General features: G+C 43.5%; 1 long non-coding RNA gene across 1 annotated transcript in view; it reads right to left on the reverse strand.

Moving 5' to 3' along the window:
* Nucleotides 1-1,181: 1,181 nt before the first annotated feature.
* The window catches only part of LOC147106158 (uncharacterized), a 39,926-nt gene continuing 22,343 nt past the window's right edge, over nucleotides 1,182-18,764 (reverse strand). The window contains exons 2-4 of the long non-coding RNA XR_015081472.1: nucleotides 16,236-16,331; nucleotides 2,227-2,338; nucleotides 1,182-1,392 (exon numbers count right to left, since the gene is read on the reverse strand). This is a non-coding gene — a long non-coding RNA (uncharacterized LOC147106158). The remainder of the gene's footprint in view (nucleotides 1,393-2,226; nucleotides 2,339-16,235; nucleotides 16,332-18,764) is intronic.

Consider the following 18,764-nt stretch of genomic DNA (forward strand, 5'->3'; position numbering starts at 1 on the left):
TGGCAGCTGATAAGGGAGCCCCGAGAGTCTCCAAGAAGCAAAAAAGGAAAAGACAAAGCCGAAGATGATAACCATCTAAATCATTATCACTTCTAATGGGAAAGTAGGGAAAAATTACTAAGGCAGTCCAGCTGTTTGTAAAAGTCAGCACTGCTGGTTCAGCAGGACGGAAGTTCAAGCTGTTACGTCAAGGGAAAGACTATTGGATGAGTCACGCTAGCAATGTGAACCGGCTACACCACAGAGATGTTGTTCGGACCGAGTCAAGACCAGAGACTGAATCTGTGAACTGTTCCCACAGAGACTGAACCTGTGAACTGTTTTCTGCAGAGACTATATCTGTAAATTGTTTTACATGAAGTTGAATATATGTTATGTTTAATGGGGAATACGTATGTTGTAAGCTAAAAAGGGAGGATTGTAGTGTATGTAACCGTCTACCTTTAAGAGACTATTGTATGTAACCGTTCACCTTTAAGAGAACTATTTTAGGTGTGGCACTACTTGTTTGGCTTCTGTATACGGTAATACCGACGGTGACCACACCGGTATATAAGTGTTGTGGCATGATTTATAGGGCAGATTCGCCCTGACCTTCGAATAGTAAAGTCCTGTTGTATGTTACTCCTGAAGTCTGTGTCGTAATTAACTGCACAACCCACAGACTTTACAACTCCAGTCCCACTCCAATGGATATGTAGTTACTAGCAACCAGACAAATCTCTTTAAAATTACATCAAACCACAAATAAATCAGGTCATTAGGGTTCACGACAATGAATCCACAAATTGGCTACTGTATTTACAAACTTTGAATTGGTAGCTGCACCATTAAAGCTGCTCTATTAAATCCATAATTGATGCCATGGGAAGTCTACCAGTATTACCGAAAAAAACCTTTGAGACCAACAAATATCCATCCCAAGGAATTATGTTTCTCTACAATGTTGCAGCTAATTTTTCCAAAGTCCAGTCATGAGAACTTTCCATGGTTAATACACTTTAGTCTTTCTGGCTGTGTGTAATGATGTTTGGTCTGTTAGTTTGAAGCTTCGTCATAGGATACGGGTTTTAATATTTTCTTGTTGAAGTCATGCCTGAACAACATTTGGAAAATATTAAGCCTTTTATGTGATATCCTTCGTACTTTAGGCCGCAGTCTAGACATCAATTGGCACAGTGTAATGCTTTACTACTTTATTTGATTCTATAATTTCAAGAAAAGGTTAAACATGCAATTCCAAGAAGTGACTACACATGCTAAGTGGAATTATACAGGAATTAAACTAATTTTCTCAGCATTAATTGCCACACTTTTCTTTACAGGGTAAAACATATGCACAGACAAAGTTTACATTTTTACTACAGTCTTCATCAGCCCAGAGGAAATGACCTGAAACAGAACACATTGTAGAAGGTGAAATGTATCTCAAGCAGTCTCTCATTGTAGCAATAGGTAAACAAAGCCTCCATTTACTTGTCAGTTGTAATACTGACACCATCTACCTGATTGTTATACAAGAGAAAGGACATGTTCAGCTGTCTTGGTGTTGCAGGGATTGGGAGTGGCTCCTCACACTCACTTTATATTATGCCAATGTAATTTTTTAGGTAGATTTTGATATGCACTTGCATATTGTTAGCTGAACATTAGATGCCTCCCTGTTGGGAGCAAACTCATTGTAGCAATTACACCCTAAGATATCTCTGGTATTGGTTTTGTTATTCTTTGATGGAAGATTCCAGAGGGTCTGGAAATAAATGCAGCTAGTTATTGCACACCAACTTGAGTGTTTATTTGGACAACAAATTTATACCTGGGTTGTGATGTTTTCAGAATTATTTGAAATTAATATTTCCAAAAAAAATTAGCAACAAATGCAGATTGCATTGAGCAGAACAAATGGAAACAAAGACATTACTTGCTTGTTTGTTTTCAATATGGTTGTGATGCCTTATCCATCACAATACATACACTTCCCACCCCACCTGGAGCCGTGTAAACTCCTGGGAGAGGTGAAAAACCAGATTAGAAACCCAGGCCAATAAGGGAGGAGGGAAAAAAATAGTTTGTCTTTATAAACAACAGCAGGCGTGCTGATGTCAGGTCAGAACTCTGTACCTTTACGGTTTCATTTCTAGAAAAAAATCACTCATAAAGGTCACTGCTGTAGATATAAAGTTTGTGAAAACCAACGTAAAATAACTTTCTGTAAAGGTAACATACCTTTGCCGTCAAGCACCACGCAATTTTCCTTGTTACTCAGGTCAGATGGCTTGCCTTTACACTATGCGGTGTGATCCAGTTTTGTTTCGTCGGTCCAAAGGAAGTATCCCTCCTACATTAAGTCAGAAATATATTATCTTTTGTATTGCCTCTGAACATAGCAAGATTACTTGGAAAGAAAAGCTTAATTACAGAACAGCGAAGACGGACGATACAGTGCTGGGGCAGTGGCACTGTTGCTCTTTGCACACCACAGGTGTCTGTTGTGCTTACTGCTCACCTCGCACTGGAATGCAAGGTCGGCACATTTAACTCATTAACTGCCAATCTCGTCATTCAGCACATCATGTGCTGTAAGGGCCAAGGGATTAGTGGTGGGCATCATGGCACCAGCAGCTCTAAGCAGGCTGCTACCCACTTTTAAAGATGTCCTGCTACTGAGAGGGAAATTGGCTGGAGGCAGATAATTGCACCATTCAATTTGGAGGTCTTATTGCCGGAGGTCCCTCGATGGAAAAATGGTGCTTTTTGGAAGTGAGCAGCACTCTGCAATAAAAAGAAGCATCAGGGCAGCATTCAGGGAGGTGAAAGAGTGAACACTGTCTTACTTGTGGCCAGAACCTGGGAGCAGGTGAAGAAGAAATTTGCTGGGCTACACAAGGTTGCCAAAATAAGTGTGCTAACATGCATCTTAACTGTGCTTCAATCTAAACTTGGGCACCGTTACAGAATTTGAAAGTACTACACTGCCAACCATTCACATCCTGCCGAAATGCACAGGTAGACTCACGTTTTACAAGGGAATTGTGTAATGTAGCCAAATCAATGTGTTTATCTTATGGCCTGTTAAATATGCCAAGCACCAAGTCCACTGCCAACACGCAGCACCTGAAAGCTTTATGTTTATACATTCACCTAAGGTGGCTGGTGACCTGGGCACTTGTGTGGCAAACATCTTCTGTCACTTTCCTCTTATAGTCTACATCCCTTTTATCCCATACTAGCTGGAGTGCCCGGCGGTGCCGAGGGTTTTTTAAGGGCATGTTGTTGTTGGAAGGGAGAGAGAGAGAGAGACTGGGGGGAGAAGAGAGAGACTGGGGGTGAGAGAGCGACTGGGGGGAAGAGAGAGAAAGAGAGAGAGACTGGGGGAAGAGAGAGAAAGAGAGAGAGACTGGGGGAAGAGAGATAGAGAGAGAGACTGGGGGGAAGAGAGAGAGAGACTGGGGGGAAGAGAGAGAGAGAGAGACTGGGGGGAAGAGAGAGAGACGGGGGAGTGGGGGAGAAGAGACAGACGGGGGAGAGAGAAGAGAGAGACGGGGGAGAAGAGAGAGATGGGGGAAGATAGAGATGGGGGGAAGAGAGAGAGAGAGAGAGAGACTGGGGGGAGAAGAGAGAGACGGGGGAGAAGAGAGAGACAGGGGGAAGAGAGAGACAGGGGGGAAAGAGAGAGAGAGAGAGAGAGACTGGGGGGAGAAGAGAGAGAGAGAGACTGCTGGATTTAGTTCGGGATTAGCCTGGAGAGAAAGGGGGGGAAGGAGCGCCTCAGGCCTGGCCCGATGGACCCCTGCGAAGGAAGGAAGGAAGGAAGAAGGCGAGCTCTCCCTCCCTCTCCCACCCCCTCACTCTTTCCCTCCCTCACCCTCTCTCTCTCCCTCCCCCTGTCTCTCCCTGCTTTAGTCTCTCTCCCTCCCTCCCCTCTCCTGTCCCTCCCTGCCCCTCTCCTCCCCCTCCCTCCCCCTCTCCTCTCCCCTCCCTCCCTCCCCCTCTCCTCTCCCTCCCTCCCCCTCTCCTCCCCCTCCCCTCCCCCTCTCCTCTCCCTCCCTCCCCCTCTCTCCCTCCCCCTCTCTCCCTCCCCCTGCTTTACTCTCTCTCCCTCCCTCCCCTCTCCTCTCCCTCCCTCCCCCTCTCCCTCCCTCCCCTCTCCTCTCCCTTCTCCCTCTCCTCTCCCTCCCCCCCTCTCCTCTCCCTCCCCCCCTCTCCTCTCCCTCCCCCCGTCTCTCCCTGATTTCCTCTCTCTCTGCCTTTCCTCAGAGCCCGGACGCGGTGACCTGAAGCCCCCTTGTGCGGATCAGTGCCTCAGTGCCGGCCGGTGCACAGCCTAGCGCGTGAGGCCCGGGCGGACTCACCTTAGCTCAGGTCACGCTCCGGGCCGCCGCCGACGTTCACGCGCGCGCGCTGTCTCCCGCCCCGCCAGCCTTTACCAAGATGGCGGCGATGGCTACGCTCGGCTCAGCCCTGCCTCGCCAGCCTTTACCAAGATGGCGGCGATCGCGGGGCCAGCGGGACGGGCGGTGCCTAGCTCGGGCATGCGATGCATGTGTGAAAACCCGGAACTTGCGATCTGTCAAGTTTCAGCTTGACAGATCACCGCATCCCCGGGAAATGGACATTCGCTGGCAGAGACTGCCCAGCGAATGCTCGTGAAACTCTTACGCCTGGTAAATGCAGGCGTAGGGCCTTATAATAGTAAATCATAAATAATAAAATAATTTAAAAACCTTTAAAATTAGGTTATTTTTAGCCCCTTTAAAACATTTAAATTTATTTTTCAAAACTTTAATTTTTGTTTTAACTGTTAAATTAAATTGTATTTTAATTAATTTTGAACATGTAATTATTTATTTTTTTTAACTGGTGTGTAATTGTGTTTTTTAGGGGATTCCTATTCATGTTTATGGGGATTCCGCACGTAAATGGAATCCTAATAAGCATAATAGGGATCCTCCTTTTTAGTTGGTTGGCCTGGCCCACGTGATCCTGGGACGCACGCGAACCGCCTGCGCCCCTGGGATACATGGGCCTTTATGCATGCGTACGCCTGCAGACCCAGGACTGTAAGCGTTCGAACCTCTGGGACCATCTGCTATACACTTTCAAGGAGGCCCACCGCCACCTTCTCAGGGCAACTAGGGATGGGCAATAAATCACGGTCTTGCCAGCGACACCTGCATCCCAAGAATGAATATTTATAAAGCACCAGGGATAAGACTGAGAACATTGGCACCACACAATGGCCCAGAAATTCGGGTCGGGGGCTTCCCGCGGGTGTAAGCCCCCGACCTGCACTTACTTTGCGCGCCGGCCGTTGAGCTCTGGGCTCCCGTGGAATTCCGATCCGGGGCCTGGCCCAGCTGCCGGCGCGCAGTGCTTGCGTATCCCAGGGGCGCAGTTAGTGCGATGCGGCCCCTGGGATCACGTGGGCCATGGGCAGCCAATCGGAGGAGGGAAAAGCCCATTCATAAGATTGACAGGAAGAGCTGTCAAAACTTATAAATACTACGGCCCCAAAATAGCAGTAAACCTTCAAATAAATTTAAAAACAAATCACACTTTTTAAATAAACTATAAATTATATTAAATAACTATTTTAAACAATAATTTAAATTTTTGAAAAAATAATTTTATATTCTAACGGGGCTAAAAATAAACTTACCTTGCTTTAAATTATTTAAAAATAATAAACCTGTGGAAAAAATGTTTTAATTTTAATTAATTGACCACTTACCTTGTAAAAAGCAGGCCTTACGCCTGCTTTTTACATTTCTAAATCCTGCAGGCTTACGATCCCGGGAAATCCTGCAAAAAAAATGTAAGTTTGATGCGCACGCGCAGCCTCTCCTGCGCGCGCGTTCGACCTCTGAACCTCTTCGTTCAGAGGAATGGAAGTGCTGGTTTCCCGAGCATGCGCAGTGCATGCAGAAAACCGGCACTTCCATTCGGCCTACGGGTGAGTACCCAACACGTACTCACCCGTGGAGACCTGAATTTCTGGGCCAATGTAAAATTTAGTTCAAAAAAGTGTCTAAACAAATTCCAAAAAGTGTCTAAAAAAATTGTATTGCATCTGTGAGGAGAGGAGTGTTAAAATTACTTGTCCCAGGCTACCTGCACTTGCGCACCCAGCACAGGTCCACCCCTTAATAGAGCTTTATAGTGGAATTTGGGGTACAGCTATAGGCTTGAGAGGCCAGGAATTCCTCCTCTGATCTTACTAGGTCTACACCTACTCCAGCTGTAGGCCGAGTTAATTCATTGATGGGATGTGAGCATCATTGGCAAAGCCAGCATTCATTGCCCATCCCTAATTGCCCTAGACAAAGTGATGGTGAGCTGCCTTCTTGAACCGCTGCAGTCCATTTGGTGATACTTCTTTGTAGCGATTTGGTACAACTGAGTGGCTTGCAGCGGTTAACAGTCAACCACATTGCTTTGGGTCTGGAATCACATATAGGCCAGACCAGGTAAGGACAGCAGATTTCCTTCTATTTGTGAACCAGATGAGTTTTTACGACAATCCGATAGTTTCACGGTCACCATTACTGATACTAGGTTTTTAATTCTAGATTTATTTAATTAACTGAATTTAAATTCTCCAGCTGCTGTGGTATGGTGGGATATGAGCTCATGGCCACGATTTTGCGTTCGGTGTCGGGATGGGTGCGGGTCAGCTGGTTTCCGGGTTCCGGTCCCGCCCCCAGTTGCCTCCGCTCCACAGACATGATTTCCCTTGATTGACTTTGTTAAGCCCGCCTTGCAGGCTTCCAGGCCAATTAACAGGAAGCGGGTCTGATGACATCATTTGATGACGCGTCATCTGCCGGTTTCCTTAAAGGGATCATGCACAATTTTATTTTGACAGTTGATTTCTCAGTGTTTCACAGCATTGAGGTGCTGAAAACACTGACAATCACTGCACAAAGGTGAACCCTTGTACCCAGGCTCTCCAATGACTCCCTCCATATGCTGGAATAGATGGCAGCTGCAGGTGAGATGACAGAAGCAATCGGTCACTGGTGAGAGAGGTTCTCTCAATGAGGTGGCACTGGACATATAGTTGGATTTAAAAACTTGTAAGCTAAAGAAATCTGTATATGTTTTAAAAATGCAGTAACCAACATTTTCTTTGCTCTGAAACTCACCATGTGCAACATTGCATCCTTGGCACCACTTCTGCAGCTGTCATCTTTTCACAAACATTACACCAGATTCACAACACTTACCTGGCGTGGTGTCTGGACATCGGGAAACCCAACCCAGAAGCGGGAAAATCCAAAAACGGGCTGAAAACTGCTGACAAGTACCTGTTAATAGGCAGGTAATTGCCTTTAATCTATTTCCCACCACTAGCTTCGGAAACCATCAGTCCAAAGTCACCTTTTTCCTCCTAAGCATACTACACTTACCACATGGCATGCCTCAAATTCTTCTTATTCTTGGGCAGTTCCTCGGAACCGAGGATGACTTGCTTCCACACTAAAAATGAGTTCTCAGATGACTGATGAGTCCAATGCGGGACCTACAGTCTCTGTCACAGGTGGGGCAGACGGTGGTTGAAGGGGCGGGTGGGTGGGGTGCTTGGGTTGACGTGCGCTCCTTGCGCTGCCTGCGCTTAGCTTCCGCTTGCTCCCTGCGAAGAGACTCGAGGTGTTCAGCGCCTTCCCGGATGCTTCTCCTCCACTTTGTGCGGTCTTGGGCCAGGGATTCCCAGGTGTCGGTGGGGATGTTACACTTTTTCAAGGAGGATTTGAGGGTGTCCTTGAAGCATTTCCTCTGCCCACCTGCGGCTCTATTGCCATGCCGGAGCTCAGAGTAGAGCGCTTGTTTTGGGTGTCTCATATTGGGCATGCGGACAATGTGACCCGTCCATCGAAGCTGCTTGAGCGTGGTCAAAGCTTCGATGCTGGGGATGTTGGCCTGAGCAAGAACACTGACGTTGGTGCGCCTACTCTGCCAATGGATTTGCAAGATCTTGCAGTGGCAGCATTGGTGGTACCTCTCCAGTGCTTTGAGGTGCCTGCTGTACATGGTCCATGTCTCTGAGGCATACAGGAGGGCGGGTATCACTGCTGCTCTGTAGACCATGAGCTTAGTGCTGGGTTCGAGGTCCTGGTCTTCAAGCACACTCTTCCTCAGGCGACCAAAGGCTGCACTGGAACACTGGAGGCGGTGTTGGACTTCGTCGTCGACGTCTGCCCTTGTTGACAGTAGGCTCCCGAGGTATGGAAAGTGGTCCACGTTGTCCAAGGCCTTGTCGTGGATTTTGATAATCGGGGGGGCAGTACTGTGTGGCAGGGGCAGGTTGGTAGAGGACTCATATATACTATATCCCAAAATGTTATTTTCTGAAAGTAATCTACCTAATTTACATTTGAATGAATCAATGCTAACAATTTCCACCATTCCCGAGGGAGTCTGTTCCATAGATTGACCACTGAAATATTGTTTCCGCAGATTAGTTTTGAATTTACTCCCCTTCAAGTGTAGGCCGTGTCCTGTGATTCTATTGTTCGGGACAAGATGAAATAGCTTGTCATGGTCTATCTAGTCAAGAGCGTAACTTCATTCATTAAGCAATGGATTATATTGGCCTTATTGGGCACATTAATATTAGCGAGTAAGATTTCTTCATCTCAATATCTGTAGTCATTACTGGTTCTGAGGGGTATTTGGAAATAGATCATAATGAATGGTCTTTAATTATCACAAGATCACATCAATTACACATATATAAATTCCAATGCATTGTTACTCTCTTCATTCAGTTCTTGTGATCTGCTGTCATTTCTTCCCAGTGTGTATGTCGTTACCTTTCCAATTGTACTTTAAATTATTCTGTACCATGAAGTTATATTTTAATTATTTTTACTTATGTTTTTCAATACATTCTGCCCTTTGTTGCATCCCCAGCTTTCTCTATAATCTGCAGAGCTTCTGAGTATTTACAGTTCATTTCTCTCTCAATGTTTTTCACCCTCTCTTTTAGCGATCCCATGCAGTCTTTCTAGTTTTCTTCATAGTTACCTGTTACATCTTGATTCAGGTTACTTAGTACAGTAAACTCTTTCTTATCCGGCACCTATGGGACCAGGATGGTGCCGGTTGATGATAAAATTCTGGATAACAGAGAGGTATACCTACCACGGTGCTGCTTTTCCACTCACCATCACCACTGACTAACTCGGCCACCGCGGGAGACTCGGACTCGGCAAAACGAGTGCTGGATGGATTCGGCAAGATTACCGGTTATTGAGGTGTTGTTTTGTATTGAGATATATCTATTTTGCCGGTTATTAAAAGTATTCCAGATGATAGAGTGCTGTTTAAACAAGAGTTTACTGTACTCCTTTTGATGTATTTTTTTTAATGTCTGTCCCAGTCATTCTCAAATATGTCCACAAAGCTCTGTGCTCTCTTCCGGTATCTTCCATTACTTTCTCCCCATCTCTCTCAGTCCAACCTTCCTAATAAGGATACGTTACACTGAGATACCTGCAAAGACTGATCTAAGGCCATCCTGAGTTCTTCAGTGATGCTATGTACAAAGAGTAAAACAGTTTAATCTTTTAATGGAAATAAGTACCTCTGCACTGGCAAAGTCCATTTTGCGGTAGATTTATTTGTAGCACACATTATTGAAACCTTCTCTATGGGGGCCTTTGCAAACACGATTAGCTGGCAATGGATTTTTCCACAGGCACCGCATCCAGTGGTATTGAGCCATAAGAAGTTGCTTTGCCTTCAGGTACATTAGGAAAAACATGAGGTTTGCCATAGTCTCCATACATTAATGGATCTTCAATTATAGGTTTAAATTCTTCTATAGGTGGACCATATATATCTGCATCTTTCTGATATTCACCATATTCTGAAGAAATATAGAAGCAGTTAATATTATGAGCATATCAGACAGGTAATTAGTACACATAGTTTTTGACATATTTTCTTTGTGTCTTGAGATTCTCGTTTGTTGACAATTTGCGCTGAACTTCAGTGTAAATTTTTTGCAGTTATTTCTTCAGTTCCGAATATGCAGTGAATCGCTGCCCCTTTTATCTGGACAAATGTAAGAAATCACACAACACCAGGTTATAGTCCAACAGCTTTATTTGAAATCACAAGCTTTCAGAGCGCTGCTCCTTCGTCAGGTGAAGTGGAGAGATGCATAAAAACACAGCTTATATAGTCAGAGAATAATGTCAGATGTTTACAGGTAATCTTTCTAACTGCCATTTATCACACCTCGGCAGAGAGATAATCACAGCAATCAAAGGTGTAAATGGTGTCCAAACAGGTCAGTCAGGAAAACATTACAAAGAACAATGAGGTGGGGTCACAAGGGGTCATATGTTGCAGATGCTGGGGTCTGTATGAAAAACAAAAAAACAGACAAGAAACATTTTTTCTGCTGTGATTTCCAGCAAAAAAAATGTTTCTTGTCTGTTTTTTTGTTTTTCATACAGACCCCAGCATCTGCAACATTTGACCCCTTGTGACCCCACCTCATTGTTCTTTGTAATGTTTTCCTGACTGACCTGTTTGGACACCATTTACACCTTTGATTGCTGTGATTATCTCTCTGCCGAGGTGTGATAAATGGCAGTTAGAAAGATTACCTGTAAACATCTGACATTATTCTCTGACTATATAAGCTGTGTTTTTATGCATCTCTCCACTTCACCTGACGAAGGAGCAGCGCTCCGAAAGCTTGTGATTTCAAATAAAGCTGTTGGACTATAACCTGGTGTTGTGTGATTTCTTACATTTGTCCACCTCAGTCCAACACCGACATCTCCACACCATGGCCTTTTATCTGGGAGATGTCCTGAGCAGTAAATGAGCAGGTTCCCATCAGTTTACTAGAAAGACTAGATATAAATCTTCACCTTTCTGCAGGAAAATAAATTTCAGTGTCAATAATTGACTGGTGCTTGACCAATGAATTAAATCTGTGAAATCATAGAACCACAGGTGTTTACACAACAGAAGAAGGTCATTCATCTCATTGTGCACATGTCATCTTTTTGCTAGAGTAATCCAAAATGAATCTCACTGACCTGCTTTCTCCTCATAACTTCAAATGTCTATCCCCTTAAAAGATGCACTGGGCATTGCCCCAATTATTCCCTGTGGCAAAGCATTCCAGGCTCTGCATAAAGTTACTCGTTACTCCTAATTAAAGGCAATAGACTTAAACATTTTACTCTATTGAATTTTAGAAACCTCAATTAAATTTCCTTTTAACCTTTCTCTGTTCAAGTGGAAATAGTCCCCATATCTTAAGTAATTCCTGAGAACTACAGGTTCTCATTCTGTGTCATCATTGTGAATCTACATTATATATTTTCTGAAGCTATAGGGGGATAAATTCAGTTGATTTGCGCCTCCCGTTAGCACCTGGGCGTGGCACCGCCAACGCCTCCCGCGAAATTCAGCGGGAGGTTAGCGGCGGCGGTAATCGTTAGCGCCCCATGGCGCTGTGCTGCCGGCGATGACATCATTGCCATGCACAGCGCCCCACTCGCGCCCCGGCCGCGATCTTCGGGGGGCCTACCTGCGGCCAGGGCGGCGCAAATTAAAGGGAAGGTGCCGGGCGGCCATTTTTTTGCTGGCCGCCTGCCAGCACCTGCCCTCGTTGCTGTCCCCGGCCTTCTGTGCAGCCCCGCGGGGTGCTGGCTGCGCTACGTGAGCCCGGCACTTCTCTTGAGTGCCGGGCTCTTTTGCCGGCACTCCGATCCCTGGTGGCCCAGCTGGGCCCCGGATCGCATTGCGCAAGGCCCCTCCCCTTTAATAAGGGGAGGAAAGCCTGCAGTACCGCAGCGTGACGTGCCGCAGATTGTGGCGCTGCGGCACGTAGCGCCGTGATATTCACTCACAGCGCCCCAAGAGGGAGGCGGGGCGCTTCCAGTAGCGCCCCACCTCCCTCTTGGGGCGCTACCAGTGAATTTTGGGCGCGGGGGTGGCTAATTTTTTCGGGGCGCGAAGTTTGCGCCCCGAACCTAATTTTTCCCCCCTTATGTCCTTTCCATTATGGGGCATCCAAAACTGCACACAGTACTTTTACTGTGGCCCAACCATTTGCCTTGTACAAATTTACATAGAATATACAGCACAGACACAGGCCATTCGACCCAACTAGTCTGTGCTGGTGTTTATACTCCACACTAGTCTCCTCCCATTCCATTTATCTGATCTTTATCTGATCTCAGCCTTTCAGCATATCTTTCTATTCCTTTTTCTCTCATTTATCATAACCTCTTTGCTCTTGTACTGTATGCCCTGATTTAGAAAATCCAAAATGCTGTTGGCCTTTTTAATGACTTTATTTTCCTGCAGTCTCACTTTCAAGGAATTATGTATTTGAATCCCTAGATCTCTTTGTTCATCCACACTCTTCAGCATGTTTCCATTAAGTCTATACTCCCATTCCTTGTTTTTCCTCCCAAACTGCATTGTCTAACACTTTTCCACATTAAAGTGCATCTACAATCTATCTCCCCATTTGGCTAACAAATCTATATCGTGCTGAAGTCTTTTACAGTGCTCTTCACAGTTCCAAACCCTTTACTTTTGTGTTGTCATCAAATTTCAATATCATGCTCCTTATGCCCAAGCCCAAATCATCTATATGTACTGGCAACAAAAAAAGAGCCCGGGCTGACCCGTTGGATACATCACTTCCAACCCTTATGCAATCAGAACAGCACTGATTAACCAAAATCTTTTATTTCTTGCCTGTCAACTAATTTTCTGTTCATGCTGCTAGATTTATTTATGCCTGATACCATATGCTTGAACTTTTGTAACAAGCCTTCAGTGAGACACCTTATTGAATGTCTTCTGAAAATCCACATACATCACACCTACTGCATGCCCTTTACCGATCCAATTCATCAACTTTTAAAAATATATCACTAAATTTGTAAAACACAACTTGCTTTTAGCAATGTGTGCTTGCCATCTTTGAGAATCCAATGCATTTCTAAATGCTCACTAAATTGATTTCAAATTATGCATTCTAAAAGTTTGCCCACAACTGATGTTAGACAACTTATGCTTTCACTTACACAATTTATCCTTCTCTCCCTCCTGACAATTTGCACAATTGTGTAATGATCAATAACATGTCATTCTATAGTGGACACTAGGTGGAGCCGTAGAGCTGTGTAGAGCTGCATATAGCTGTATGTATAAGACTACACTACCCAGCTGTATATATATATTAAGACTACATTACCCATGAGGCACTAGGCTACCCACAAGGCAGCAGTCAAGATGGAAGCCGCTACAGATACTGTACCTAGTCCACATGTGCTCAATAAAAGGTCTAGCAAAAGCTAGCTGTGTTCATAATAAGAATGTCTATTTATTAATGAACATAACATGGTACCAGGATACCAAGAGTTGTAAATATCTGCTAAAAAATTGTGAAAAGTGACATGGAGAATTTGAAGCCACCAGAGCGTTTGAATCTTGAGGGAAATGTCGACTACAATTGGCGGATTTTGAAACAACAATTCGAACTCTACATTGCTGCCATCGGATTCAGTACGAAGCCAGATGCAAGAAATATAGCATTGCTGCTTACGGTTGCAGGCCCACAGGCGATAGAGGTATTTAATACATTTGTATTTAATCCAGCGGAGAACAGAGACAAATTAGACAATGTGCTACAGAAATTTGATGCACATTGTTCTCCCAAAAAGAATGAGACGTATGAAAGATACATCTTCCATTCTCGGACACAGCAACAAAATGAGACTCTTGATAGCTTTATAACTGATCTGAAACTGAAAGCACAGACATGTAATTTCCCTGAGCTGAAATCATCCATGATTCGTGACCAGATTATGTTTGGTATTCATGATAAAAAAGTCAGGGAACGTCTGTTGAGAGAAACCGAACTAAATTTGGAAAATGCAGTGAAAATATGCCAAGCCAGCGAGTTAGCTCGAAAGCACGCGAAGACTTTCAGTGAAATCAATAATGATGCGATTGTAATGAGTGATAATGCTGCTGTCGGTGCTGTGTCCTATAAGGGGAAGAAACATGGGCAGAACAGAAATGAAAAGCAATCGGAGGATGACATTTTTAATTGTAAACGCTGTGGTTACAAACACCAGTTAAGACAATGTCCAGCGTTTGGAAAAATGTGCACAAAGTGTAATGGAAACAATCACTTTGCCAAACAATGCTTTTCAAAAGTAAAAACAACGAAAGGGCAACAAGTTAATGTGATTGAGGACACTGATTTAAGTGAGACATTTTTTGTAGGAATGGTGTCATGTGACGATATCAAAAAAGATACAGAAAATGTGCAGCCCTCAGAAATGGACAATGCTGAACATAAAGTCAATGCAGTAAAAGTGGACAAATGGATGATCCCACTGCAGATAAATGGAGCATTAGTTACATTGAAACTGGACACTGGGGCAAAAGCAAACTTAATCAGCATGAGTGACATAAAAAATATGAAAGAAAAGCCCAAAATACAGAAAAAGTCAGTACTACTGAAGAGCTATAATGGACAGAAAATGGATAGCTTAGGTGTATGCAGACTTAAAGTGACAGTCAAAGACAAAGTGCATCATCTCATGTTTTCTGTTGTGGCTGAAAGACTTGATTCGATACTAGGTGACAAAGCTTGTGAAGACTTAGAACTGGTCAAGAGAGTCTACCATATAAACTGTGCCATAAGCAGACCAGATGACTCAGGTGATGAAGCAGAGAGCCCATCAAGGATGAAAAGGCCAAAGGGTATCCATGTCTTCAAAAAGCCTAGTTTCTCCAAGAAGAAAGAAAAAGACTTTAAGGTCAAAGAGAAGCCAAAAGAAGAAAAGCACAAAGAGGAAAAACACAAGGAGAAAAAGTCCAAAGATATAACCGCAGCAGATGTTGTTAAGCAGTGGAAAGAGAAAAAGAAAAAGAAGAAGCCTGCACCAGAGCAGGAAGCAGTTCCGGTGGATACTCCTTCTTCCCTCAGGCCAATCTTTGGTGTTCCGTTAGCCGAGGCTGCTGAGAGGACTATGCTGTATGATGGGATCCAGCTGCCAGCAGTTTTTTGAGAGTGCATTGACTACATTGAGAGTTATGGCATGAAAAGTGAAGGAAACACTGAAACCCTCTCCAAGCAAAGATCGCAAGGAGACCTCGATCTATACAAGAGCAGATTGATGACAATGCCGCAACTGCATCTTGTCATTCACTGCCAGAACAATCTCATGAAGACACATCAGACTTACCCGTGTTGAGAAGATCCACACGTGAAGTAAAAAAGCCTGATAGACTTAATCTTTGAGTACAATGTAAAGCTTTGAAAATGTGTTGACTGTTTTGAAAATGTTTATGTTTATAGAGCACTAACAAAAGTGTTACTGATATTATCTTTATTGGTTTCTTGAAAGTTGATTGATATTGATTTTGTTAAACCTCAAAGAAAGGGGGATGTAATGATCAATAACATGTCATTCTATAGTGGACACTAGGTGGAGCCGTAGAGCTGTGTAGAGCTGCATATAGCTGTATGTATAAGACTACACTACCCAGCTGTATATATATTAAGACTACATTACCCATGAGGCACTAGGCTACCCACAAGGCAGCAGTCAAGATGGAAGCCTCTACAGATACCTAGTCCACATGTGCTCAATAAAAGGTCTAGCAAAAGCTAGCTGTGTTCATAATAAGAATGTCTATTTATTAATGAACATAACAAATTGGGGCATGAACTCGAATACAAGCTAATGGGTTAGTGATTACATACAGAGTGTGGCTTATACTGAACTATACAGACTGATTTGATCCCAGGTTCACCCCCCTGGCTTGTGTCTGGTTTACGCTCCTGAGCTGGGGTGCTGTTGGACTGAGTAAAAAAGCATAAAGCATTCCAGAAGGAAGCATTGGCTGTTTAAAGTGAGTACTGTGTGTTGCCTGAATTATCTGTCCTATGCAATCATTGTTTCTAGTTGAACAAGCCATTCCTTAAACAGCAATGGACAAACAGAAGTGCTGCAGGTTAGAACGGAGAGGAACATTGATTGAAGGCTGGGACTTTTCAATAAAGAGCAAATTATTCCTGTACAGCTCAAGATTGTGAGCCTGGCTGTTATCCATCCATCTTAAGTGCAAGTATAACTACATAGCAGAAATTGAGATTAATTTAATTGTCACATTGTGATCATTTGTAATTATTCATTATTACATTAATCTACAGGATTAGAAACTGAAATTACCATCATTGTAAACATTAACAGCAGCAGCTCCCTTGAAGAAGATTCCTAGTAGGACAATAGCAGCCAACATGTTGCTGACATTTGCTTTCAATCACTCTAAACAAAACACAACAAGCAGGATTATTAATAAGTAAAATTGAAATACACATCAAATTTTGAGAAATCTTACCATTACCTTAAACCTTTCAGTCACCATACAAAGTATAATTGTCACCTATGCTATATTTATAGTAATGTCCATCCTATTCCAAGCCCTGTTTGTCATAAATTAATATCATTCCAGAACCCGCCCTTTTAACCACTTAATTTCATGTTAAGCATCATATGTACAAGCATCCATTATGAAAATGTGCCTGACTTACAGGCAAATGAAAGGAATCCCCTTTGGCAGCTTTGATCTATTCCAGCTCAGTGGATCCTGTGTAACTGACAAAAAACCAACTTTAAGCCGAATCCATTATTTACTCCACTGATTTAATCTGGTCTCAAACATCTAAATCATTCCTGATACAACTCACAAGTCTACTTTCCAGCTGCCACAATTGCACTCTGAGCACTCAGTCATTTCCAGAAATATTTTAATTGTTTAAAATCAGGAGACTAAGATATTTTCATGTAGGTATCCACGTTTAGAAATGAGTTAACATGGCCACTGCTTACAAATACAGTAACTGAATTGTGGTCAGTCAAACAGAAATCCCCATGAAGTTAGAGGTTAAACAGGATGGAACAACCGTTACTAATATTACCTTCCTTTCCACATTGTTCCATTAAACGCAACAGGGCTGTGAAATAATAGGCAGCCATTGACTTCAGGTTAATAATAGCTTCATCCTCTATATTCTTTCTGACTTTTCACTGATGTATTATTTAATGTTTTAATTCAGTTCTTAAGAACAGCACTTGACTGAAACAAGGATGTAGAAATTGGTAATAAAAACAGAAAATGCTGGAAATACTCAGCAGGTCAGGCAGCATCTGCAGAGAGAGAAACAGAGTTAACATTTCAGGTCAATGACCCTTCATCAGAACTGGAAAAAGTTGGAGATGGAACAGGTTTTTAAGCAAGTGTTTGGGGCAGGGAAAGGGGGGAGGAGAGGAAAGAACAAAAGGGAAGGACTGTGACAGGATGGAAGGCAGGAGAGATTAAGGGACAAAAGGGATGATCATGCAAGGCAAAAGGAGATGTTAATGGGACAAGTTAAGAAACTAAAGATGACTCTAGAGGAAATGTAAATGGTATTGGCAGAATGATTTGTAACATTTGCATATTGAATTATCATTGGCCCGCAGGCATCTGTAAGGACTACTATTGTTTTGAAGACCCAGGCTAGGGGTCCTAATGCCAGGCTTTTCCCCACTGGTGCTGCTATGAGTAAGATCACAGACCTAATGCTTAATAAAAGAGTTAAACTGTAATACTCCGTTGTCCTGCAATTTATTAGTTTTATACAAAGTGTGAAAAACAAGACATGGTGTCAGAAGTGGGATTGTAAATGGACATCGTTGGAGCTCCCTTGCCTCGAATTGATTGGGAATCTTTGAACTTACCTGGAGAATGGCGCAAGTTCAAGCAACACGTGGAGTTGATGTTCTCGGGTCCGCTGAAAAGCAAAGGGGAGGAAGAAAGATGCAGCTACCTTCTCCTGTGGATCGGAGAAAAAGGGAGAGACATTTTTAACACATGGTCTCTCACCGCGGATGAAGCAAAGGTACTGAAAAGTTACTTTGACCATTTTGAATCATATGTGATGCCCAAGACAAATACGATATTCGCTAGGTACAAGTTTCAGGAGAAAGTACAAGGAGCTAGTGAGCTGTTTGAACAGTTCGTGACTGAGTTAAAACTGCTGGTAAAAGACTGTGAATATGCAGATAAAGATGAGATGGTCAGAGACCGCATCGTGTTTGGAATACATTCAGCTAAAGTGAGAGAGAAACTTTTGAATGTTGGGTCCGAGCTAACGCTAGACAAAGCGATGGACAAAGCTAGATCGCACGAGATAGCCCAAGCACAGTTGAAAACCATAACCGGCGCCACAAGCAGCTCACGTGAACAGACAGTGCATGCAGTTAATAGACACACACCAAAGAACACCGCCCAGAGAGCATGTTTCAGAACAGAAAGAACAGAGAGTTCTAAAAAGGAGCGACACAGACATAAAACGCTTCAAAAACTGTGGATATTGTGGAAACAAGGTGCATGGGGAAAAGGAGCACTGCCCTGCCAAAGGAAGGCAATGTGCAAATGTGGTAAATGGAACCACTTAGCTAAAGTTTGCAGGACTGTTTTTGGAATCGCAGTACACACAGTGAGTGACAGCCAAATGCCAGATAGAGAGCCAAATGCAGAGGAACTGTTTATTGGATTTGTGTCACGGAAAAAACAGATTTCAGAGACTGAGAAAGCATTTGCAGATATTGAGATAGGAAAACAGGGCACAGAGCTTAAGTTTAAACTGGACACTTGAGCTCAGGTAAATGTAATTCCTCTGAGTGAGTATCACAGCTTGAAGGATGAGTATGAGC

This window comes from Somniosus microcephalus, chromosome 16 (genome assembly GCF_052327205.1).
Source record: "Somniosus microcephalus isolate GS21.2 chromosome 16, FLI_Smic_1.0, whole genome shotgun sequence".
NCBI classification, from domain to species: domain Eukaryota; kingdom Metazoa; phylum Chordata; class Chondrichthyes; order Squaliformes; family Somniosidae; genus Somniosus; species Somniosus microcephalus.